The sequence below is a fragment of the Triturus cristatus genome, chromosome 5_1 (assembly GCF_964204655.1).
Source record: "Triturus cristatus chromosome 5_1, aTriCri1.1, whole genome shotgun sequence".
NCBI lineage: Eukaryota > Metazoa > Chordata > Amphibia > Caudata > Salamandridae > Triturus > Triturus cristatus.
The window spans coordinates 255033889-255060362 of record NC_140587.1 but is presented as its reverse complement, the minus strand read 5'-3'; the positions used below and the strand labels follow the sequence as shown (position 1 = coordinate 255060362).

At 43.5% G+C, this 26474-nt stretch overlaps 1 protein-coding gene across 2 annotated transcripts in view; it reads right to left on the bottom strand.

The window, feature by feature from the left end:
• The window catches only part of ST3GAL1 (ST3 beta-galactoside alpha-2,3-sialyltransferase 1), a 219334-nt gene that overhangs the window by 162930 nt on the left and 29930 nt on the right, over positions 1-26474 (bottom strand). Inside the window, exon 1 of one of the 2 annotated variants that reach the window (XM_085604883.1) lies at positions 4536-4639. The exons of the other annotated variant lie outside the window; for it this stretch is intronic. The gene's annotated coding sequence lies outside the window, so the exon portion shown is untranslated. Of the gene's footprint in view, positions 1-4535; positions 4640-26474 lie in introns of those variants that run through there. 2 annotated transcript variants of the gene reach the window in all.

Here is a 26474-nt window from a genome sequence, read left to right as displayed (position 1 = left end):
GGCTTCAAGTCACGAAGGACGCTGTCCCGCAGATATTGGCTTTCTTTTAAATGTTAAATGTTAAATGTTGTATACTTGTAAAGCGCACAGCTGCCCCAGCAAAGGGGCGTCCCGACGCTGTATACCGCTGGAGAACCCATCCTGGCTTTCCCTGTGAGATGGTCCCTTACTGGGCATCTCCAAGGTGAAGACCAAGCATCCCCAGCGCTGATGGGGCCGTTAGTGGAGATTAAGCAAGCTATTGCCCAGAGTTGCTGAGTGTGATCCATGATTAGAGTAGGCACCGAGGCGAGAATTATCGAGTCCGCTGACCTTGGCCCAAGACCCTGCCGCGTCGGGAATCGAACCCTGGTCCCTGACCGACCTCTGCTTCCGGGTCTGCCGCCTCTAACCAGTGAGCCACACCACAACCAAATGCATTCTGGGAGTTGCAGTCCTGGTCCTAATCCTGGTTACTACCAGTCGTTTCCATTGAACTACCACAGCTGAAAAGAATCATAATAGAAGAAAGGAGACATCCGATAACCTTCCTCCCTGTCACACGAACAGAAAATCTGTCGTAACTTCCTGTACCGAGTCGCTGACGAATCGTTGCAACTCACAAGTCACTGACCTGCAGCAAATTAACTGTCCGCTTCATTACCTTAACAAAGAGCAGCTCCATCTCCTGAGATATGATGTCGTCAAATGCAACCTTTTCAGATGCAGCAGCCGAAAGGATAACCTATTCTAATAATATAAGCAAACTCACATCGAAGTGCATTTCAGTGTGTTCACTGCATGTTCGCGCGCCAGGCTCCAGAACCTTCCATAACCTCAGTGCTCGTTGAGGTATGGGGTGGAGGCAGCACGTGCACTTTACACGCTTTCTTTCCTTCTGCGCAGCGCACGCTTTTCAGAGCCGACCTGCGTCGATATCAGAACAAAGAACCAGCCAATCGCGCCACGCGCTAGATTCTGTTTATACGAGGTGTGACGTTTGGAGTAACCCGTGTTAGCAGCTCCTGGTTTAGTACCTGTCACTACCCTCTATCTCTCTCCTCGAGAGTTGGAAGGCAAGGGTGATCCCAAGAGCCCCGCTTACTCCTGTTGCTTCCAAGTATCCGTCAGCTGGCTCCCCAGTAGGACACAGGTAGCTGGTGAGTGGCTAAGGGTGGGACCAGTGGCATTCCACATAATGATGGGGGCCCCTTGAAGACTGTTGAGGGGCCTCTGAAACACACAGACGTCACAGATATGCATAGTCCTCAGACTGAAGGGGCTGCGGTGAAGGGTAGGCCCCCATTGCAATGCAGGGACTGCTGGTTTCTGTGATGCGCCCCACGGTGGGACAAGGGTAGGGTGACCAGATGTCCTAGTTTTCAGAAGACTGTCCCGACAATTTTCTTCATTTCCAACACATGTCCCAGATTTTGGGACAAGGGACAAAGGACAAGTCATTCTGCAAAGCAGAATTGAAACTATGGTCTCCTTTTAAATGGCGCCTCAGAGGTCTGAAGTAATTTCAGTTATCAATTACTTTCAGGCAGTACAGGAGGAGGTCGTCTGAGCGCAGAGGAAAGAGAGGGGAGGGACAGGCGCTAAGTTTCAGGTGGAGGGGTGTTGGTTGGGATGTTACATGCATCCCCCTAATAAATTGACTCTGCACTGCTCTCTCTTCCACTGCCCATAGCCCCCCCTCATAGAATATATCTTAGCAAGATATAGAAGCCATGTTTGGAAATTTGAAATCTCCCCCACCCCCCTCAAAGTTTACTGACCAAGCTACGCCCCTGTACACATGATGTACACACACTTAAAAGCCAATGCAACAAAAGAGAAAGGCCAGATATAGAAGTAACAACAAAAGCTTTAGTCCTACTTTTATGTCTGACCTGGTCCGGTTTTTGCTTCTCAAAATCTGGTCATCTTAGACAAGGGGTCGCCTTTGATGTCAATCGAGACAGATGTTTAAGATGTCACCTGCTTGTGCACTGGCGTTTTAACGACACCTTTGCTTGTGTGTGGCCTCTGCATCCGCCGCTGTAAAAATGCGGTTCGGTGCCTGCGTTTCATTCCGTGGTAAGAAAGGCTGCGGCGCGCTCGCCAACACCCCTCAAACAGTTGGTTTTTTTGCATATTTATATAGCGCGAACTTGACCCGAAGGTATTGGAGCCTTTTACATGAGCACTGTATTTACATTACACATTCAGGCACAGAGAGATTAAGGGGTATATTATCAAGACAGGCGATAAAATTATCGCCACTTTAGCGGCAGAAAACTGCAACTAACACGGCGGTAATGGGCTTGATAATAGGCTCCATGGAATTCCAATTGAAGCCCATGTTAGATGTGAAGGACATCTCACATGGGCTTCAATTGGAATTCCATAGAGCCTATTATCAAGCCCGTTATCGCCGTTTTCGCGGCAGTTTTCTGCCGCTAAAGCGGCGATAATTTTATCACCTGTCTTGATAATATACCCCTAAGTAATTTGCCCAGAATCACGGGATGTGGACGCGACCTCGAGGCTCGAACTCTGGTTTCCAGCACCAAAGTCGTCAGTTTAAGCCCACGGACCACATCCTCTCAGTTCCGCGCGGTTTCTGAAAGTATATGGCAATCTTTTTTAAGCACACTTAGCACAGCGCCAGCACTCAAGGGGCTGGGCGGGGGCCTCCTCAGTGTGGATGGACCCACCCTAAAGCTGCACGCTGCATGATAAGATGGCGCTTCAGAGCGGATGTACAGACAGGGCAGAGGCTCCGCCAACAGGGCCTGGGAGAGGTTCCTCTTTAGCCTGCAAGCTGAATGACAATGGGGGAGTTTCAAAGACAAGACTTGAACAGGGGAGAGCCTAACGCTTGCCCGGGCTGCCCGGTCCATCTTACCTCAACGAGACGTTTATTAGAAATATATAAATATTCATTTTATGTTGTTTCTTGCAGGTAAATGCGTTAAACTTTAATCGGATGTCTTTCGTGAAACACACTAATAAAAATGAATAAAAATGAACCAGTGAGGGTGAGTCGCGGTTGCATGCTCACATGTAATGTTTGCTGGTCGGTGAGCACCTGGCCTGCATGGGGGTGGGATTATTGTAGGGTCCTGGAGGTAGAGCATGGCTGGGCACCTACGTTTTATTTCAGCACCCCTCCACTTCCGCCAATGGGAAACGCCCGATGGAATAAATGCAAAAGTGTGGAGCTAAGAGTTCTATAAAACATTATTATTACCTGTAGGAGAGAGTTGGTCATTTCAATTGGCGAGGAAATATGCACGTGGTATTTATTTGTTAAAATACATCATTTCAATGGACATATTCCAAAAGTACCAACCTAATACCGGCACACATGACCTAAAGCAGAGGGTGGCACATTAAACCGAAAAGTGACAAAGTCAATAGTTTTGCCTTTTACATGCTGAAGTGATGATCCGAGCTTCTTCATGAAGTCACAACTTCTATATCATCGGCAAGAAGACATCTTCCCTCGCAAATGTAACATAGTGTGGGGCGCAGAAGAGTCAATACAGCCAACTCCTTTCGGCGAGTGCAGGCAGATGCAGTGTTTGATTCCTGCAATTGGACAGGAACGCGTAAGGGTGAGAGGTCAGGGCTGTGATCTTGCTGCAAGGATGCGGGGAGGGCTCGCGGGATGTTGCTGCAAGTGAGTGAAACAAGAGGAGGGGACGTTTTGCTGGGAAGGGAGTTGGAGCAGACAGGCTGGTGGAAAAGATTTAGAATGGAACGTGCAGGGAAGACGGGCCGTGGACGGGTCCTTCCTCGAGGGAAAGGGGTTCTGCCTCATAGGAAGCGCAGAGCGCAGGAATGTGGTGTGGGGGAAGCATGCATGAGAGTGCTGGCGTTGCTGTTCTGAAGCGCAGGGAGCTTGCAGACTGAGGTCATTTTTTCAGGGCAGAGCATGGTTGGGCCGATCCCAAGGCTCCTAGGACATAGGATTTGATCCGTGGCATACCAAAACTTGAGGGGTCGCTAATGCTGAGTACATGGAGGGTGCCTCCCACCCTCTGGGCCCTAGGCAGAAGCTTTCAGGCCAGCGGCCCGACGCCCATGCACCTGGAGCTTGGGGCCCAGCGCGGGGACTGCAGGGGCTGTTGTCACGCCGCTGGATTCGATGGACATGGACAGACACCGATCATTTCGGCCTCGTCTAGCTACTGGTAGCTGCCCTGAACCAAGGCAATTGATGTATGCACTCAGGTTACCTGGCATGACTGAAACATACTGCAGCCGTTCCCACTTCAACAGAGTCAAACACCAACACAAAGAGCATTACAGTCCCATCATGGTGAGCGGAACAAATGCAGCGCGAACCTGAACCAGCAGCAGCACCGATCACATTTGGCGCGAGCAGCAGATACAAACACAAAGCACCGATGCCCTATTCTTGTGCGCAGAGCACAATGGAGAACAAACCCAACACATCTCAGCGGCGCAACTCCACACAACCACCCCATCAGAGGACAACACTAAACGTCAGGACGGGGTCTGACAAAAGCCAACATCGACAGACAAAAGCATCGATTCCTTACCACACAGGACTGGTCTGGTACAAGAGGAACATGGTAAACGTAATCCACACGACTCCCACATCTTTCAGCTGTAACCACCGACCCTCTAGTCAAGAAGGAAAATCTTTTCTGCAATTTCATCGTGCTGACTGGTAGTGGCTGCAGCCCGAGGTGGGCAGGTCAGCGTACTTCTCTGCTTATTCAGCTTGCAGGTTTGTCCGTGGTGGTGGAACGCCCTTGTGTGCAAAGCAGTAAATTTATCAAAACTGTTGTGTCCACCCAACATCCGCTTCCACTGAGCAGCCGTCGACTTTAATACACTGAGCGTTGACCAGGCTGTAAAACTGGACAGAAAGGAACACCAGCGGTGTTTCAATGACGAAACCAGGTATGTATTGACAAAAGGCTGTCTTGTTGAATTAGCATCCTTGCTGATAAACACTGCGCCATCTTTGCTGCGCTGGATGTTGCCACAGCAAATAGTGAGGCTTACGACTTTCCACCCATGCAGCTCGGCAGGGTGTCCACAATATCTGTTCAGAAAGTAGCCCACCATCATTCAGCTGCCACTCTCAAAAGCACAAGCAGATACGCCCATTTACATTGTTTCAATCGAACTCAAACACCAAGCTGTAGAAAGACTGTGTGGCGACAAGTTAGGAGAGCCCTCGCGGGCTCTGGTCTCACCTCCCACTTGCTACCTCAATTAGAAGAGAGGCCCTTCTTGAGTTTTTCTTTTTTTCTGTTAACCACCACAATTAGGATAGAAACACCTGAGGATCAGGCCTTATTTCCCAACCAAAAACAATTAGCAGAGAGACCCGCCAGCCCCGGTTTCACTTCACAAAAGCCCCCAGAGTTAAGAGGGAAGACCCCGCTGGGCCTAGTCTCACTTCATACATGCCACAACCGTTAGGAGAGAGACCCTATAGCCTCGGTATCACTTCACACATGCCACCACAGTTATGAAAGAATCACCTCAGTCGCCCCATTTCACTTCACACACACCACCCCAATAGGAGAGAGCCTCCTTTCACTTCACAAACGCCAACCCTGTGAGGAGAGAACATTCAGGCCCTGGTCTCACTTCACGCACGCCACCACAGTCCAGAAAGAGACACCTCAATGACAGTCGCACTTCACACATGCCACCACAGTTATGAAAGAATCACCTCAGTCGCCCCATTTCACTTCACACACACCACCCCAATAGGAGAGAGCCTCCTTTCACTTCACAAACGCCAACCCTGTGAGGAGAGAACATTCAGGCCCTGGTCTCACTTCACGCACGCCACCACAGTCCAGAAAGAGACACCTCAATGACAGTCGCACTTCACACATGCCACCACAGTTATGAAAGAATCACCTCAGTCGCCCCATTTCACTTCACACACACCACCCCAATAGGAGACAGCCTCCTTTCACTTCACAAACGCCAACCCTGTGAGGAGAGAACATTCAGGCCCTGGTCTCACTTCACGCACGCCACCACAGTCCAGAAAGAGACACCTCAATGACAGTCGCACTTCACAATTGCCACCACAGTTAGAAGACAAACAGACAGACACCTCAGGCCCCACTCTCACTTTTCAAGCCACCACAGTTAGGGGAGACACCGCGAAGGCACTATAAACACACCATCACATAGGAGAGTGACACCTCAGGCCATGGTCTCGCTTTACACACGGCTCCACAATTTTGAGGGAGAGCCATAAGGTCTCATTCTCACTTCTCACACACCACCACAGTTAGGAAAGAGACCCCTCTGACTCTGGCCTCACAACACACACATTATCATTGTTGGAAGAAAAACAACTCGGATAGGAAAGCTGGGAAAAAGAAAAAATGCAGTTTTATTTAATTTAATCATAAAAACAGGACATTTTACCCAATATTAAAAAAATAAAAAATAAATAAGTAACGAACAACAACTGATTTTTGAAAAACCCTGCATGTCTCCTTTAAGTTGTTGAATGTAGTGAACACGTGAGAGGATAACTTGTGCTCAGCCGATGCACCCTCTTCCTCTTTCGCACCTAAAATCGGAATACTTACACCTCATGAAGGCGAATATTCACCAGTTTTGCTCTTCAGTCTTTCAAAGGCAGTGTGCTTCTTGTTTTCACAGCTCAAGAAAAGTCCCTAAAATACCCGCTGTCGAGTGTCCCCGGGCGGCACCAGCCGAGTGCAACAGGGCATCACCACCAGGTCCAGAGCAGCAAAACAAGTGATGCAGAAACTCGTTAATAAGCATCAACAGAAGACTCTTCCCCTTGCTGTGATGTAGCTGAGCTAATTATGATCATACTGAAGTGAGTGCACAGTGAATTATGGAAATAGGATTCTAGTCCTCAATGGCATGAGACCCACAGTCCCTGACTTTTTCAGATATGTTAATCTGCACCATGTCCAATTAGGACTTTAAGGACTCCCATGGAGGTGCTTCGGTTCCAGCTCTCAGGCGGCCTTTGAAGTTTTTAATGAGAAACTACCTTAGACCCGAAGCTTCAGCGTGCTCTATTACGTGGCCTATATAACGCGTCCAATTCTGGTCGGCGAAGACGAGACGGGTTTTCAGGATAATTATTTTGGAAAGTGCACCATATAACCTTCTGCACATCGATGCAACATAAATCAACAGCATTTCTACTACTTCCGAAAGCATATGTGATTCCATTGACACACCTTTTTAGCATGTTTAAAGCCCTTAAATGCATAACACAACACTGCATTTGTGGTTGGTGAGTGTTCTCACAGCTGTGAGCAAGTGCCAGTGCCACCAAAATCGTCAGAATTATTCCCACAGAAATCTTGGATTTCTGTTTACATTTGATTTACCATAAGCTTATGCTTGCATCCATTGGTACTGGAACATTTTAGAGGCCTGATTGACAAATGGCTTTGTGCATCCAGGTTCCACAAAACAGCAATTTGCCAAAGCAAAGTCCACTAACTCATATTACTTTAGTCCACCATAAAACAAGCATTGAAAATGCAGTAGGTCTCGCCTTTGATTAAGTTAAAGCCATTTGCTTTGCTAATGGTATTGTATAGCAAAGCAAATGGCCTTAACTTCATAAAAGGCGAGACCTATTGCATTTTTAATGCTTGTTGTTCTATTCTCCTCATTAACAAGCCACGGATTCACCCTCCGCAAAGAGCCGTCTGCACAGATGGTTGGTCTTGGGTCCAGCTGGGGTGCCCTGGGGCGGCATCAGACCATACTAGTGCTATAAATGGGCAGGCGCTATCTATCGGGTACCCATCTTTTAGAAATGCACGCCAATCATTAGGACTTTATATCGACTTCTTTGTGTGCGTGTACTCTGTGTTCTTTGAAAGTTCTCCTTTCGTTGCATTTCAAATGAGAGTTGAGGTGTTTCCCTTCGTTCTGACCCACTGTGTCCAAAGTGTGATCGTCCTGAGGTTGTTTGACTTCACAGCAGAATCACCTAAACATCACACTCCAAACCTAGAAGATAGTGTGTAACAGCGGAGGGGCTGGGGTTAGTATATTTGTAAAGTGCACGTTCACTCATGGGTATCTTGGCACTGAATAAAAGAAGTTTATTGTTACCCAACTCAATGATACTTATTTTATCAGCTTCAGAAGGAAGAAAAGGCTGAGTGGACCCACTAGGATTTGAACCTGTGACCATGAGGTCAAACACAAACCCCTAAAGTGGATGCATTACTCCACTAAGCCAACAGACCCAGCACCAACTGCAGGTGATAGGTTTGAACCTTGGCAACTTTTCAAGGTCAAAAGTATCAGTAACAATGAGCTGGCAAACAGGAAACCAGTTGCTTACATTCAAGTATGGTTTAGCAGCTTGGATCTCAATCCACCCATCCAGTGGCTGGGTCTGAAAGTGTCTTTATTTCCTGTGAAATTAGTTAGCTTGTGGGAGGAGTCGACATAGGCGGAGCCTCAATGTGGTGTCTACTGTAGTACCCAACATCATAGTCTTTTTTTTCTTCTTCAACGAACCTCCTGCAATGGAGAGGTGGGCGGGGTCGCATGTGAATCTAGAAGATTTTTAAGCTTCAAAACCGTAATTGCAGTTAAGTAACTGGTGTCTTGCGTAGCATGTAATCTCTTCTAGATGCATATGCGTTGCACATCTTATGTAGCTGTATTGCCTGCCTTGTGGCAGTGGGTAAAAGAGGGAGTGGAAGCAAACCATTTTTCAAGCATGACTTGCCCCCACTTCAAGCTCTTTGCATGAATGTAAGGGAATACAGTAATGCTTTGTAAAAGAATGTTCGGAGCCAATGTGGCTGCTTTGCATATTTCTGGCATAGAGACATTGGCAACAAAGGCCATTATAGCCTCTTTCTTCCTGGTAGAGTGCGCTCTTCCAGAGGGACCTACAGTTGAATACTCTGTACAATCCATCTAGAAACAGCTGTCCCTAGAGCTTGAGTTGAATGTGCCACAAAGAACTGTTGTGTTTCTCTGATATGTGTATCACGTACATGTAGTACATGACTGTCCTCCTGACATCCAATGTGTGCAGAGCCCTTTCTGGTGCATTTGAAGAAAGCCAGTATGATGAAAATCTGTTTAATGTGAAAAGCTGAGACGACCTTTGGTAACAAAAGATTTGATGTGTCCTCATTATTAGCTTATCCTTGTGTATGGATATTTATGGTTCTTGTATGGTTAGAGCTTGCATCATACTCACTCTCTTTAGTGAGGTAATTGTCGTCAAGACTAGCAGTGTTAATGTAAGGTGGTTGGAAGTAGCCTTATGCATTGGTTCAAAAGTCACTTTCATCTATCCTGACAACACTAGGTTCAGACTCGTCTGCGGAGGAGGTACCTCCTCTGCAGGAAAAGTCTTTTTGTCCCTCCCATGAAAAAAATGTTATATGTTTGTAGTCTGTATGCAATTGCAATTGAGTGTTGAGATGTGGTGCTAGGAACGTTTTCCTCTGTTTCCAGACTGGGAGACGATTTCGGCAAGTTCACTGTGAATACTAGTGTGATACCACCTTTGGCATTTCTTCTAGGCAAAGCTTCAAGCGCTTGCTTTGACTAGTTACTCATTCAGGTAGGGATAAACACACAGGCCCTGTCTTTTGAGGTTTTCAGCTTTCACCACCAGTGTCTTGGTAAAGACCCTTGGCGCAGACTTTACTCCAAATGGTAGAACTTTGATTTGATAATGTTCTCCCTCCATCACTTCAGTACTTCTTGCATGCTGTGTGAATGGGTTTGTGGAAGTAAGTGTCCTTGAGATCTACTGTTGCTAGGTAGCCTCTTCTGTTTAGCAAAAGTATAACATATTGCAATCTTGTCATTTGACATTTTTGGAGTCCTTATGTACCTGTTTACAAAGCTCAGATCTAGAATAGGCTGCATGGTTAGGTCTGGTTTTGGTGCAAGAAAGAAAAAAAAACCTGTGTTTCTTCCTCTTGCTGTACCTTCTCAGTAAGTGCTCTTTGACAACAGCTCTTGGAGGACTCTTTGTAGAATTTGCAATTGATCCTCCATATAATGCTAATGTTTTAGTGGCTTTGTTGGTGGCTTTTGTATGAAGTCTATTAAGAAACCGTGTTAAACAATATTTACAATCCTCTTGTCTGTGGAAATGGCTTCCTAGTCTTTGAGGAAGTCCTTTGTTCTACCCCTACAGGTGTGTGGTGTGTGGAGGGAGGGAAGTTTGAGTCACTGCCTCAAAAAAAGGGCTTGGGTTGTTGTTGCTACGACTGTGCATGACCTGGGAATTCCTTCTTCATCTCTTCCAGTGCTTGGTCCAAACTCAGAGCTAAGAGCTGGTTCCCTTTGAGAGACTGGATTGTACCTCAGGTTTAAAACCTAAGATGTGTAGCCACCCATGTCGCCTCATGACAGTCCCCTTAGCCAGCTGTCTACTTGCTGGGTCCGCAGGGTCATAGGCAGACTTCAGGCAGACGTTTGTGATATTCCTTCCACCCTGAAAAATGCTTTTAGCCCTTTGGTGGTACTCCTAAGCGAGATGTAACATAAGGTAGGTAAGTCCACCCAGTATTGGTGGACATCTCGATTTAATAGGGTGTTAGATTTAGCAATCCGCCACTCCGTGGCTGCAGCTCTCTCCATGTTTATTCCTACAGCCTTCACCCTTTTACTCTCTTTATCTGTCTTAGGTTTCCCACGGATCTTTTCCTTCCAGGGCACCTGTCCCTCATCCCTCTCCACATTTCATCTATCTTAGAAGTTGAGGCGATGCCATTCAGCTTATCTTTACCAGTAAAGTTTTGTTTCCTAGCAGGATGGGAAATTCTCTGTGCTTCTTTGACTGAGTGTTTCTTCTTCATTGAGGGCTTAGCGTTTTGTGACCTTAGGTTGTTGCTTGAAGACCAGTGCTTCGTCTTCTTGGACGTTGTGTCTGAATGCCTCTCTCCTTCGATAAATCAAGTGTTTTACGGGCATGTGGCACTGTGGTCTTAGGGTCTCTCCAGTGCTGTTTTTCAACCTTGTATGTCTTACTAGCGCCAGGACACCCCAGGGTAACCGTGCGCTCTACAAATGCAACTAACATAACATAGTTCGATGTCTTGGTGTTACCCCTGAGCCTCTTGCGCTTGTACGTCATTGTCGTTAGAGAAACCCATCTTCTCCATTGACGCAGCACACCTCTTCTGCTTTCCCATCTCCGAGAAGCCCACTAGGTCTGTATTTGCCCATGTGCTCAAAGAATCTTGTCTCCGTGAACCAGTGTCATCTTTGGTTTAAAGTACGAGCATGGGATGCAGTCCTGTGAATTAAGGCCTAGAGGAGGACAGACATACAGAATGGATGTTCGTTGTTGAAGGTGATTTTTTGGGAGGCAGTTCAGACAGAGTGCTCATACTCTAAAATGGCATTGAGGAAGCCCAGCGATTCCACCTCAATCAAGAAGCACTCTCTGTATGCTGATCTCTCCTCTCAGCAACGACGCTCAATATCCTGTGATTCTGGGCACATCACTTCATCTCCCCGTGCCTATCAAAAATGAATGTGTCCTCATGGAACGCAACTGGTGCTCATGTAGAGCGCTCTGATACCTGATTTTGGATCAAGTTTGTGCTATATAAAACTTTGAGGAAAACAAACAAAAAATCTCTCTCCAGCGTTGAGTGCTGATCTCGGTTTTCCCATCACCCACTTTCCACTGTACTTCTCAACAATCTTCTGTGAATAAATATCGGCAGCTCTCCGATGCATTTCCATACCCAACAGGGGCAAAAGAATGTAAGATGGTGAGCATGCACGTGGACGTGGTGGACTTACGGTCAACGTCATACAGGGGTTCTGCCTATGCCGACTCATCCCACAAGCAAACAAACAACATTTTGGAGAAAACAAAGCCACTTCTGGACCCAATCACTGAGTGGTGGGATTGTGCAAAGCATGTTAATCTAGAAGAGATTTCATTTTGTAAAGTACTTATTTGTTGACCACGAGCAGACTATTTCAGATTTGACCCTTGACAGCACAGTAACAGTGGAAAATTCTTTCCAGGAGTGAAAAGGCAAACCAGGATTTTACCATCATCTTCCATCTGACTTCCTGAACCCCTAAACGCGAGGCACTATGGAGGACAGATAACTGTCTAAATCGATTTAGCAAGCACAATTGGAATGTGAATATTGGTGGGTGAATCCAACATGATGCCTCTTTAGCATTCATGATTGAAACTCAAAGAGACAGCTAAACTATAGGTCCAGCCTTGGGATGCTGGTGCATTGGTTTTTTTTTTGCAAGCATATGCCACAAATAGAAAAAACATGTTGGCACCTAAACGTATGTATATTTGTTGCAGATTTATATAGTTCAAAGTCAACTTGAAGGTATGGGAGTGCTTTACTTGAGCACCATTTACGTTACACAAAGTCACATTAATTTCCTCAATACTGTCTCACTACTTAAAAACAAAAAAGCATTCATTTGTGATGGCGAAAACAAGAAATCAGGCATGCAAATTACAGGTGGCTATTCTCCTGTTTTGATATTCAAACACTTCATAACAACAAAGGAAATTGGAACTAAATCACCATCTAAATGGGCACTTGAAGACCAGGAAAATAATAGCTGTTGTTAAAGATAAGAAATACAATTTAAAGAGCACTTTAAATCATCTTTATCACTTTCTTAAAAGGAACTATTGTTAAGTGGATGTTAATAATGTACAAAAGCTTTATATAGTCAGTCAAAGTGCAGGGAGCCTCCTGGTGCTGTGCTATCAGGTGATCATTGTTCCCTGTGCACTATGTGCAGCACTGCCTGTAACCGATTGGAAATGTAGGGCCTCGTTTATGAGGTTTTGGCAAAGGGCAGCACAGCAGCTCACCTCGCTGTTCTGCTTTAAGTCAAAGTGAAAGGGCAGGAATGCAGCATATTTATCTAATACGATGCATTCCTGACCATTCTTTCTGCGCTGATGCCATTTCGGCAGCCTAGCACCAATGCAGGCATCCTTGCACAATGATGCACGGGTTCCTGTGTTGTCAGCAGGATTGTTTTGTGCAGGAAGGGGCACATTTGTGCACAAAAACAATTTTGGGAGGCTTTTTCCTCTTTCTGTGTGTGCTGCAGAATGCAAGACAAATGGAAAGAGGAAAAAACGAGGAGAAATTTAGTTATTTCTCTTCATTGCACCTCCCCTGGGGAGGCGCAAGGTTTTGGCACATCCTTATGTTTACATGGTTTTGTAAATCTGGGGAAGCATCAGAATCCATGAGTGTTGCGTGGGAACATCCACAGCAACGCCCATGGAACGCTTCCCTAGCATAGAGTAAGGAAATGAAACGATTTGCGCTGCCTTGCCTCACACCATATCTATGAGGCCATTCAAAGAATTCACAGTGGATTTGCGTGACCTCATAAATATGATTTTGTAATTTGCACTGCCGGAGTGTCACAAAAAAGTGATGCTTAAGAGACCAAGGGGCTCATAAATATGTCCCATAGAGTCAACGGTCACTTTAATTAATGTTTGTGTCTTTAGCACTGAGAAGTTAGCACATTTTCATACCCAAAGCAGAAGCTCCATGTCCCTCAATTGGCAACTAGCGGTCGTCCCCTAATGCATTTATTATTGAAAAGTAAAACTGGAAGGTCCAGAATACACAGCAATGAAAGGATAATGTGATTAAAACACTGGCTCAACACATTTTTTGGATATGTCATTTTGTAACATTCGCTACCAAAAAGTTGCCTGTACAATAGTTTGCAAATGGCACCAAAGCTCCTCTAACCATTGCTTTTTTTGTGTGAATTCTGGTACTTAAAGTTCTGCTGCCTACAGACTAAATTGCAAAAACACACATAAATTAACAGAACAGAGTGAGCTACCCACAATTTTTCTGTGCAGTCTAATACTTGCAGTTCTGGTACTGAAAATGGTTAGCTAAAGTAGGAAGTGCCAGACAAGTACGAAGAAATTAACATATAAGGGCGAAGTACCAGCCGCGGCCCATGCAGGTAAGACCTGTATGGCAGTGATGGCGGTTGGGGGGCGGGGGATTAAAACAGATGATAATGGAAAACAAACTAATTTCCCCTTGTGGTTGTCTGTCAAATCCCTCTCCCTCGCCCTCAAGCTCGGCCCCACCTCTCTTACCCGCACAGGCCGCAGCTGCGAAGAACTAATAAAAATCATGGAACTACATTAAACTGCAGCTGTTTGCAGTATGGCCACAATGTCTGAATGGAGCATTGCTTCACTTTGTACAGTACCTGCCCTGTGTTTGTGTTAGAGAAACTTACATTAATGGTGTCCCTATTGTACCTATTCTGTGCTCCTGAGAGAATCGTATCCTTCAGCTGCCTGAGCAAAAATGTACTGGGCATTAGAAAAGGCAGTGCTGATGGTACCGTGAACATATTGTACCATTATTAATCACACCTACTCACGAAGAGGCCCCATTCATTGCCCATTCAATTGCCAAATCAATTTATTCTGATACCGGGTGCATTAATACCTCAATCCTTGTGGTCCCTGATGAAGCAGGTTATATCCATTACCAGCCTCATCAGTAATTGTAGGCCACTCCTGACGAGAACCTTCAGGGAGAAAGCCCTACAAAAATAGGATTTGAAGACAAAATTTCCTGGAAAAAACACAACTTTTTACAAGCGTAGTCTCTTGCTAAAAGTGTTTCATGGAAAGATTTTCTGCACATATTTTTGAGACAATTTTGGCCTTCTAGCAAAGTTTTACAAAGTTGCGTAACTTTGCAGTCTTTACAAAAGTGTGAAGTTTAACATTGTAAAACCTCACGGCTCCTGCAGACCCTAAAAATCTGATGGAGTTCTTCAAAAGAAATCCGTCAGGATAATGCTTCCCCTCAACTCCCTCTTCCACAGTGCATTGAAGTCATCATCCATGTAACCGTTGTAATACACGTGTGCCACAATGCCCTGTTTGCCGTTATCTTTTTATAGACCTGCCTCGCACCTTCTCATGATCCATGCCAATCATAACACTGAGAAATAATCAACTGATGAATGTCTTCACACAAATCATGTAACTATCACTAATAAGCACATCAATTGTTCACACTCTATTGCCCAAAAAAATCACATCAAATCATCTCTTAGCAAACCCTTGACTATTATTCTCATTCTCCTCCAAGATCACCCTCATGAGCAACCGACTTAATATAGTCTCCAGTGCACTCCACCATAATGAGACCCCAAATTCACGATCTTCCCAACTAGAACCTTCACATACCTCATCTTTATTACTGAGATAGCCGCCTGTGCTCCATCCGACTCATTCAATCGGCAACCCATAAAGCACTCGTTTCCACTCCAGAGTCCTATGCTGTATCACTTCAAACATTCTCACCTCTCTTGAGTTGCCTTAATACTTCAAATTAGTTGTACACAAAGATTTATTTAAGCGATCTACAGGACACCTTCCACACTTTACAATAATCAATCCACCTCTCAACTCCAACTTCCTTCCGCATAAACTAGTGTTTAATGCCTATTGTTCACATGCACTTTCTTGCCTTACACATAATTAGAAGATGATTACCTCAATTCACTACAGTTGTCTGCTAACCATTCTAATGCTTCTTGACTTCCATGTAATGGTCGACCCATTTCACTGCTTTACCTTCTCCTCCTTAGCAGTCACTGATATAGCTCAAAGGAAAGTTGTCATCTGATCACTTTATCTTTTTTTGTGATTCTCACTCTTTCCACCGCTGCTGCTGGGAATCCCTCAAGGATCCATGTTAGATCCCAGACTCCTCTTGTTAGGAATAGCTTCCCTTGATGGCATTACCTCCCAGTTTGGATTTTTTATGCAGAAACACAGATCTTTTTTGCCCTATCTTTTTACTCCACCCATCTTCAGAACGGATTCTCAGGGTTTCTGGAATTCATTTGATACTAGCTGGGTCAGAAGCAGAATGATACCTCCAATAGAAAGAGTGATATTGAAATACTTCTGTAGGCTGATACAAGATGTGATTGTCAATGTCTCAAGCCAATTGCTGAAGAATCCGGAGCCAAAGAAGCTAGTGAAGATGGTGGCAGACATGAATTTCACTACATGTGAATATTATATATTTTTTAAGAAAGCAAAATTTTCACTTGCACTAGACCTAAAAACTAAACATATATACAACATGAAATGAGAATTGATTGCATATCTGGTAAGGTGTCTGTTGCATAATATTAGAGAGTAAAAATTCCCGTCAAAAGTGGAAAGAAGTGACTTTTTTATGTTATGGTATTAACCTTTGTATATCACACATTCTGTCACTTGGTGGCATAGCTGGGGGGTGGGGAGTCCGCGAGCGGCATGAGGTTTGAGGGCCCCCACTCTTACTTACCTGCCATATTGGGGTGGCAATCGCCAGGACTCGCACCCACTCTTCAATGTGGCTGCTGCAGCGGGGGCGGCAAATGGAAGAATCTCCTGCTCTTCTATGCATACGCTGGGGGGCAACAAACACGGGGCCACCACGGGAGGCCAAAGGGCTAGCTACGCCAATGCTGCCACTAGTAGGCCGTCACTGAGCTTTTGGTAGTCCAGTGACAAGTGATGGTTTGTCTGGTGCCGCTCTCTGCAAGTAATAGTCAAAATGGTGAGCGGCTGAGTGAAGGGCTGAATCTCTCATTGTACTGGTCCCCGTGGAAAAAATCTACAGCTTGTTTACATCATTGGAGATGCTGAAGACAGTGCTTAATTTGAGCCAGTGGTTTCTGGTGCTCTGCTCCGTCACTTAACCATCACCATCAGCGCTTTTCATGAGCGCCATTTAAGGACACATTTATTTATGGTAGACACAGGGAGAATAAGTGATTTGCCCAGAATCACAGGATGTTGAGCTGACAAAGAGACTAGACACAAAAGGGTTCAGCACTATTTAAAAGATTATAACAATTCGACATTAAGCATTCGAAAACCAGTGAGAACACAAGAAGATGTCCAGATCATCGATGTGAGTTTCTTAAAAGACTTTTCGCTTTATTTCACATTTTCATAAGAACGGAAGATCATTGCCGATGCGTTTCGTCTCTAAAAAGAGACTTCTTCAGGGCTCCACAAAGTAATAAAGAGGATATTCACATTGGCATATGTATAATTCAATCCAGATAGCTGAGAATCCAATATTCGGAAGTCTTCTCAAACAGTAGACATTGTCAGGGATGGCATGGTAGCCCGTAGCTCATGTTCACCACGTTTTCAGATTCGAAAAAGAGACTAGAAGCTGGTTCCCCAGTGCCAAAGTCAGCAGCTCTAGCCACTACGCCACATCCCCTTCCCACTTTCATGGTTAGTGGTTAGTTCTGTTTTAGGTGGCGCTAACAGGAGAAATGGGCTGGTGCAAGCTGCCTCCTGACGACAGACCTGGCACTTATTTTTTTTTCTTCAAATTAACCACTGGTGAATCTGAACACTAAGCAAGGAGAGGAGAACTCCTCATCCTCGTACACTGGGTGTGGGAGTGTCAGTGAACTGCTCGACCCGCCATCCAGGTAAAAGGGAACTTGATTTAAAGCTGAAATGGATCTAAAATGGATTGACCGATAGGAACCCAGTGACACCCTGGAGCGTGGGACATCAGGCTGTGTCATCTTAGCTCCAGTAATGAGCTGCGGTACAAACCAGCACTGAGTACTTTGTTGGCACGACAAGACAGGTGAGTTGATCCAGAGTAAACACACAGAGTAAAGGCTGTTCTACTAAATTATACACAGTCTGAAGCAATTTTTCTGGATTGCCATTATAATGGGAGGTAGACATTGCAACAGTTCCAAGAGCGTTTGCAGGAAATGGGTAAAAAGGCTAAGAAAAAACACAAGTTGGGTTGGAAAAAGGGTTGATTGGATAACCCTGATGGGATAATGCTGGTGTACACTTTTCTTTTGATATGGGTAAAGTGATGGCGATGCTGTATTCTAATGTAGAAGGTATTTATATAGCATACACCGAAAAACAAGGTTTACCTGGCAAGGGCCAATGACAGCCAAGGATTCACTGAGCATATTTGATGGCACTCTGACTGCATCTATTGGAAATCCTCATTCTCACATTGTGTGGATGTGTTGGTTCAGTAACTGCTACTGCTGCATTATAGTGGCGAGTCTTGAACCTCATTAAATGTGTCAATAGTTCTTCTACATTTTTAGGTCGAGCCTGGGCAGCGCATGCGCTGTTCTGCAAGGCATGCTGTATTCAGGTAGAGACTTGAAGCTCCGCCCATTTCCCCAACCATCTTTTCAATTAGCTCCTGATACTGTCCTTTCCAAATCATTGCTTTTCTGCTTTCCTTGTCTGCATTTATAACCCCCCGTGAGGACTGGACTTTTCACTTGTGTTACACGGTCTGCTTTATCTAGGCTGTGAGCACTATACTCTTGAATGATTTGCATATATTCCACCCACTATGGGGTTTCCTAGCAGCAGCACGCCGCCCGCTTTTATTTTAATTACTAATGGTGGCCCGCGTTAACTTTAGCAGCCACGTTTCTTTATTTACATTAGCAGGGCGGTCCGCTTTAAGTATAGCTGCTGGGCTTCTTTATTTATTCAATTTGGCAGTGCCGTCCGCATTAACTTTTGTGGCAGTGAAAGCCCATCATACCATGGTGTCACTTACATAGTGGCCGCACCCCTTTCTTTAGATGCTACTGTCGTATTCAGGTTACAGCGAGCCGCATCTAAAGAAAGGTGCGTGCCCACCATTAAAGTGAAAGCACATCATGGGGCGCTTTTACCAACAACAACAAAACTTGTTTGTGAACAAATGGGTTTTTTTTGTTGGTAAAATCGTCCCATGATGTTCTTTCACTTTAATGGTGGCCACGTCCCTTTCTTTAGACTCGGCTCGCTGTTACCTGAATACGGCTAGCAGCATCTAAAGAAAGGGCCACAGTCACTATGAAAGTGGTCTCGCATTTGCAAGAGTTTGAGATATTGGCATTAGAAATGACAATGCCTTTTATATGTGTGTTGGTTTTAAAAAAGAAGGACATTTCCCGAAGTGAATTGAACCTGACCAAGTACATATGAGGAATGATCTAAATCTTACAATTGCTTACACAAACATTTAGTCACAATACTTGCATGATAAGAACATGGTTGTTTGAGTCGATGCCGGCCCGACTTGAATAATTTGATTAATCTTTGGCATGAATGGAATATGTAGGATTAAAACAATACATTTTAAGGCTTTTTGTTGTACACTGGGCAACTTGCGCAGCACACCATTGGGAGTAACTTTGAGTGATTTGTGTGACCCAGTGATGGAGATCAGTTGCATGCTTTAAAAGCCTACGGTCCTCATTATGAGGCAATCTGTATATTTCTACAAGTATGTAAACCAATAATTATGCACGGCTCAGAAGTACAGGTTTTTAGTTATTTAGCGCATCTGATAAATAACTCTACCTTTATCAAATTTTGGCAGATCAAACCAGCTGAAATTTAACGGAGGAAAACCAGATGGTATTTACTGTATCATGTGGATTGCGGTGCGTTAAAAAAACATAAATCTGAATATAATTCCGCATCAACTCGTAATAGTCAGTATTTATCACATGCGATAAATGACATATCCTGTGGTATTGTTATTTATATGGTGTGATAAATACCACCTATACTCGTAATCCGGCTCTACATAGCATAGAAGATGCCATAAAACTGAGTCCAGTGGAACGAAGCAGTTATAGAGATTTCAGTAGGTAGCTCGGTGACTTGAGTACCTGCTGCAGTAATGATGACACTAGTTAAAACACCCAGACAGTGTGAATACAAATAGGGCAAAATAAGCCTTTAATATTTTGATGATGATGAAGTGGGTACCGCTGGAATCAGTGCTTAATGAGAGCCGGCGGTTTCCTGTGCTCAGCACTGGCACTTGGTAACCCTGGTACTTGTAAAAAATTGGCCACATGGTGGCACTGTGTGTCTAATTAAATCTTTGCCCAGACAATGATAAACAAGCATTGCCAATGCAATTGATCTTGCCTTTGGGACCTTAAATGTATTTAGCTATGCAGCACATTAGCCTGGGTGCTGACACATCTACTGTTCTTTAGGGAAAGTAAGCACCAAACTGAGTGACGCACCAGGTATGGGAACACATCGAGAGAAATGTTGCCTTTCAGCAGGAAATAGAATAGTCCAAAGCTCTGTTTTTAATATAAAATCAGGGCCATTAGTGGTTATATCACAAAAAATACAAGATTTGCAAAAAATATTGTCTACGAGTACTCGCGGAAGACCATTTCTATGGACTGGAATCTAGAGAATGCTAAAGTGATTCTGATATTGTACTGACCTGTGCTGGTCGTTTTCTATCAAGAAAGTTAAATAGAGGCAGTTGCCAGAAAAATAAAAAAAAAGAAAGTCCCTCAGCAGAAATCAATTCTGGTATTTTACTGACCTCTACTGGTCGCTTTCTATCAAGACAGTTAAACAGAAGCAGTTGAACAAGCAGAAAGAAATTCTGGTATTTTACTGATCTCTACTGGTCATTTTCTATTAAGATTAAATAGAGGCAGTTGAACAGAAAAAAGTCTCTAAGCGGAAGCAGACAATTCCTAGGGCTGATCTCCGGAGCCCACAAAGGACATACACATATAAGTATATACTAAAGTATGTACAAGAGGTCTCGAATGCTCGACCTAAAAATGATAAAATAATGAAGTAACATTGCCACAGAGTGTGGCGCGTTATGCCACATTATTTCTTTGATGGCCTTATACTTAAGTCAACCTTGCCATATAATTCCAGTGGCCCTGCCTACAAGCAACAAATGATACAGATGTCAGCTAGAATCACAATATGATAGAGTCAAAATGTCCATGTCTGTACTGATATACTGTGACTGGGAGAGAAACTAAAGCTGTCTATAGTTAAATAAACGCTAGTCGGTTACATAATTGAATATATAAACAATTCTGATACTCTACACACACTTAAGAGCATGTTATGTTATTTAAATTTACAGTTGGATATAACGATTTATGTAAAACATTAAAAATCACTTCACGTTATGCAATTTCCTTTTTTTTGCCCGAAAATATTCATCAAATTTGGCAAGAACTCAATTAGACTACAAATAACCTCACTTTTTTCCAAGTTAAGATTGCTAGTTTTACATATTTTAAACATGTGGTACTAATCAAAAAGGAGAACAAGTTAATGAAACAAGCAACTTTGAGTGTTTGTTAAAATCACTGGCTTTTCTAAATTATGTCATTGCACTTTCCTCTAAACTTGGGATCCGCCCACTGAAACTTAATTAGAAAAGCTATGATTTATTTTTCTTTTGTTACGTTATTATTCAAATATTGTAACAGAACTCTTTTTATCATGAAAACACCAGGAGAGGGACATTTGCTACGCCTACATGTTGGGAACCAGGAGTACATGTTTTGTTTGGGCAGAATTTGTGAGCGCTTCCTCAAAAAAAGTTCTTGCGCTTTACACAGCTGTGATCATTTTGTTCATTTATCCAGCTGTCTAAGTTGAGCTTTCATGGGCACACACATGCTATGTAATTGTCCTAGATACCGAGTTCATTTATGTGGTTTTTCTCTGGCAGCAGCTCAGATGGGAGTAGTGCAGTCATTAACCTACATGGATTTTTTAGGTGTGGTCGACAGTGCAACTGTCACCTGACTTTTAACCTACAGCACTATTAGTGTACTGTTATTTGCTCTACACTAATGTATACCTATTCCCACATGATCTACTGGTAATACTTCACATTACCATACAACATTCTTTTAAAACCAGACCAATTGGCATTGCCACTGCTTGTTTTTACAATAATATCAATGTATTGTCCCATTAGAGTCACTGGTAGAAAATACTTCTTTACAAGATGCTTTTTCCCCCAATGAGAAAAGGGCCAAATCTGAACTATGACATGTCGTTTTACTCATTTAGATGGGGCAACAATATGAACTGTATTTAGCTATTTGCTGCACTCCATCCCTTCTCCTAGATTCTGAAGAGGACCTTGTAAATGTGACATCCTCATTCTGATTTGCAGATTCAGAACTACTCACATTTTACTTTCTGTATGTTCACTTTTGGACATGGCACATTCACCAATACAGCTATCTGGCCCACTTGCAGAAGAAAGAATAGTGATGGCAAATGCGATGATGTCACCATAGAAAGGTGGTACAACTGTCACATTCTGGTGCTTTGTGGGTATTCTCAGTGCTTAATTTGAGCCTGTGGTTTCCGGTGCTCGGCACCAACACTTAATTGTCATCATGACACTAATGTCAGTCTGCCACATGGTGGTGCTGCTTATCTAATTTAGAGATGAGCAGAACAATGGTTGTTCATGAATATAATATACATTAAAAAATACTAAAACCAGCTTCCCCAGCCATACCTGTAGCTTTGGAGACCTGGAATAATTTGAACTTTCGTACTTGCAGACAAGAGAGATGGTTAGTAGTTGTTTTGGTATTGTTATTGGCAGCGATAAAGAGGCAATGGGTGGTGCAAGCTGCAGTGGCCTCCTGGTCAGTGCCCCGGCACTTAATATTTTACAAATTAAGACTGTTCTCAAAGCTCCAGTAAAGTAGTTTTCCATCTCGGAAACTCACATATATTGTCTCACCTGGAAGGTAGGAAGGAATAAGTGCATTTCAAGAGAGGGGGGTGAAAGGGGACACCCCACATTTAATGGGGGTACAAGTGAAAAGGAGAGTTTCTCCATGGGGAAAAATTATGTTCACACTGGAGAGACAAGTTGCAGAGCAAAAGCGAACTCCTGTTAAGTGTCTTCATGCAGATTTCTATGCCTGATGGAAATTCCACCAATAAATGTTATGCATTGAGATGCTCCAGGAAATCTACAGCTGATGATTTTCTAACTTCCTGGGATTCTCTGTGAATCCATATGTAGTTGGAATTGGTCTCGAAATGTGGTATTAACCATCCCGTAGGAGAGTTCTGTTTTTTTAACGTGTGAGTTGATGATCTGGGCCTAAAAAGGCAAAGAAGAAATGACTGAGAGGGAGCAACAAGTAGGCAGAAATAGCAGCATCAATGTCAGAAGGAGTCACATAGGTATGAATAGGCAGTGCTTAAATGCATCCGGTGGTTTCCGGTGCTCAGCACCAGCACTTCATTGTCAAACCTGGTACTTATGACAGTCTATGGAAGAGGAATGGGGTGATCCAAACCTGCATGACACACTGATGAAAAAACTCCAAGAGTTTCATAAGGGTTATTTAATATTCATTTGAATTATTTAAACACAAAATAACATGACAGATTATCTTTGCCTGTTACAAAGGGTAAATACCAAAGTATCACTTGGTTGAACACATATGAATAACGTGAAAAAAAAATTACAATCAATCTTTCCTTGATATCTCGTTAGTACACAAGAAATATATGTGAAATTAAACTGTGTTGGATTTTCTTCGTAGAACAACGTCCCAATGCATTTCGAGTTTTTTGAACCCTTCTTCAGGGGTTATAATGATGTGAGTGAAGATAATTTCCAAAAGATCCACCGTTATGGAAACTACAACAAAACAGAAGGTCACATTGTATTCAATTGTTGTATACATTGACAAAATCAAACGAGGATTTGCACTCGGTGAGGAAAAGCTATGGTAGGCACCGTGAAGATAGTTGAAGTGAATTCAAAGATAAAAATGCATGCACGTGCTATCGTAATTGCGAGATGTGGTACCACGCGTTCTCTATGCAAAGTGCCAAAGAGTGAGCAACAATAATGTGAGAGTGATTAAAAGAAGTGATTAAAAGAAGTGTGTTGAGTCTGTGCAAGAAGAGGAAACGAAAAATCACTGCACATAGAGCAGCGGAAAGGACCGCTAGTTATGCAAAAACAGGAATGGGCATGTGCGCGTGAATATACTCACACAGAGCTTGATCAAATTGCTGAAAGTAGCTCTCAGACATCTAGAAAAGTAAATAGACGGAAAATGTACTCCCCAGCTAGTTTGTAAAAGTTTGGTAGACCCCTTCTGAAAACACCCAGTGTTCTACGTAATATCTTACCCAGGCGACTCAGAATCTTAAGACGTGTGTGCGTTGAGAAAGTCTAAAACAAAACGAAATGAAGTTTGTACTTGAGTACGGACTACAGCCAAAGGAAGCTGCAAATAAATCTTGAGCGCAAGGTTTCAAAGGGCTTACCGGCAAGTCAGTGTGAAAAGCAGCCAAGTACGTGATCCGTCACTAATTGGAAGCGAGCGTGAGGACGTATGTCTTCGCGCTGCGTTTTAAAGGGACCACGGTGTCGACATGGTGAAAATGAATGAAAAAACTTTATTGACCATATCTGAAGTAGATCGAACAAGATAGATAATAAAAACGCATGATTCCGAAGAGAGAAGTGGGAAGAAAAGAATAGAGAAAGACTGTTAGAGATGGAGACAATGAACTCCCAGACTTTATAAAATTGTTATTTCACTTTCCTCCAAACTTGGGATTGGCCTACTAAAAGTTAATTAGTAAAGCTATGATTTATTTTCTTTTGTTAAGTTATTATTCAAATATTGTAACAGTGCTCTTTTTATCATGAGAACACCAGGAGAGGGTCACTGGCTACGCCCACATGTTGGCAGTCAGGACTACATGTTCTCTTTGGGCAGAATTTGTGTGTGCTTCCTAAAAAAGGTGCTTGCCCTCCTCACAGCTGTGATAATTTTGTTTATCAATCCAGCTGTTGAGCTTTCAAGGGCACACGCATGCTATGTTATTATCCTAGAAACCTAGTTAATTTATGTTGTTTTTCTCTGGCAGCAGCACGGATGGGAGGACAGCAGACATTAACCTACATGGATGTTTAGGTGTGGTCGACAGTGCAACTGTCACCTGACTTTTAACCTGCATCACTATTATTCTACAGTTATTTGCTTCTACATTAATACACGCCTATTTTCACGTGATCTACTGGTAATACTTCACATTACCATACAACATTCTTTTAAAAGCTGAGCAATTGGCATTGCCAATGCTTGTTATTTTTTTACAATGATATTGGTGTACTGTCCCATTAGTCACTGGTAGAAAATACTGTTTTACAAGATGCTTTTTCCCCAATGAGAAAAGGGCCAAATCTGAACTATGACATGCCGTTTTACTCATTTCAATGGGGCAACAATGTGAACTGTATTTAGCTCTTTGCTACACTCCAGCCCTTCTCTTAGATGCTGAAAAAGCACCTTGTAAATGCAATTTACTAATTCTGATTTGCAGATTCAGAATTTCTCAAATTTTACTTTCTTTAAATTCACTTTTGGACATGGAACATTCACCCATACAGCAATCTGGCCACTTGCAGTAGTGATGGCAATGAGATGATGTCACCCTACAAAGGTAGTACAACTGTCACATTCTGGTGCTTTGTGGGTATTCTTGGTGCTTAATTTGTGTCAGTGGTTTCCGGTGCTCAGCACCTGCACTTAATGGCCATCATCACACTTATGTCAGTCTGCCACATGGTGGCGCTGCTCATCTAAAGTAGAGATAAGCAGAACAACGGTTGTTTATGAATTCAATATACCTGAAAAAAGACTAGTACCTGCCTCACCACCCATTCCTTTATGTTTGGAGACCTGGAATAATCTGAACTGTCGCTCTTGCAGACAAGAGAGATGGTGAGGAGTTGTTTTGGTACCATCATTGGCAGTGATAAAGGGGCAATGGGTGGTGCAAGCTGTGTTGGCCTCCTGGCCTGGGCCCTGGCATTTATTATTTGACAAATGGAAGGTGGTTTTCCATCTCGGAAACTCACATATAGTTCGCCTGGAAGGTAGGAATAAGTGCATTTTACGTGAGAGATAGGTGGAATGGGACACCCCTCATTTAATGGGGGTACAGGAGAAAAGGAGAATATCTCCATGGGGAAAAATTCACACTGGAGAAACAAGTTGCAGTGTAAAAGCAGAGTCCTGCTAAGTGTCTTCATGCAGATTTCTCTGCCTGATGAAAATTCCACCAATGAATGTTACGCATTGAGATGCTCCAGGAAATCTACAGCTGATGATTTTCTAAGTTTGTGGGACTCTGTGAATTCATATGTAGTTGGAAATGTGTTTGAAATGTGATATTAACCAACCTTTAGCAGAGTTCTGGCCTTATAACTTTTGAGTTGATGATCTGGGCCTAAAAAGGCAAAGAGGAAATGACTGAGCAGGAGAAACAAGTAGGCAGAAATGGCAGAATCGATTGCAGACAGAGCCCCATAGGGAGGGATAGGCAGATCAATTCGAGTTAGTGTCTTGACATAGATGCATCAGTGTCAAGTGTAACATCAAATGCATTTTGACTTCTCCATTGTGTGCCACCCATCTCACTACTGCTCATGTCCCTTAATCACCTGCAAGCATTAGTGTGATATTACACTGATGCATACATTGCTAGTGGCAAGGCTCTTCCATAAGAGAGGTATGCTCTAATAAAAGAGTTATGAATGAAGCTCTTCACAAGTTCTCACATGAGATCACTACCTAGG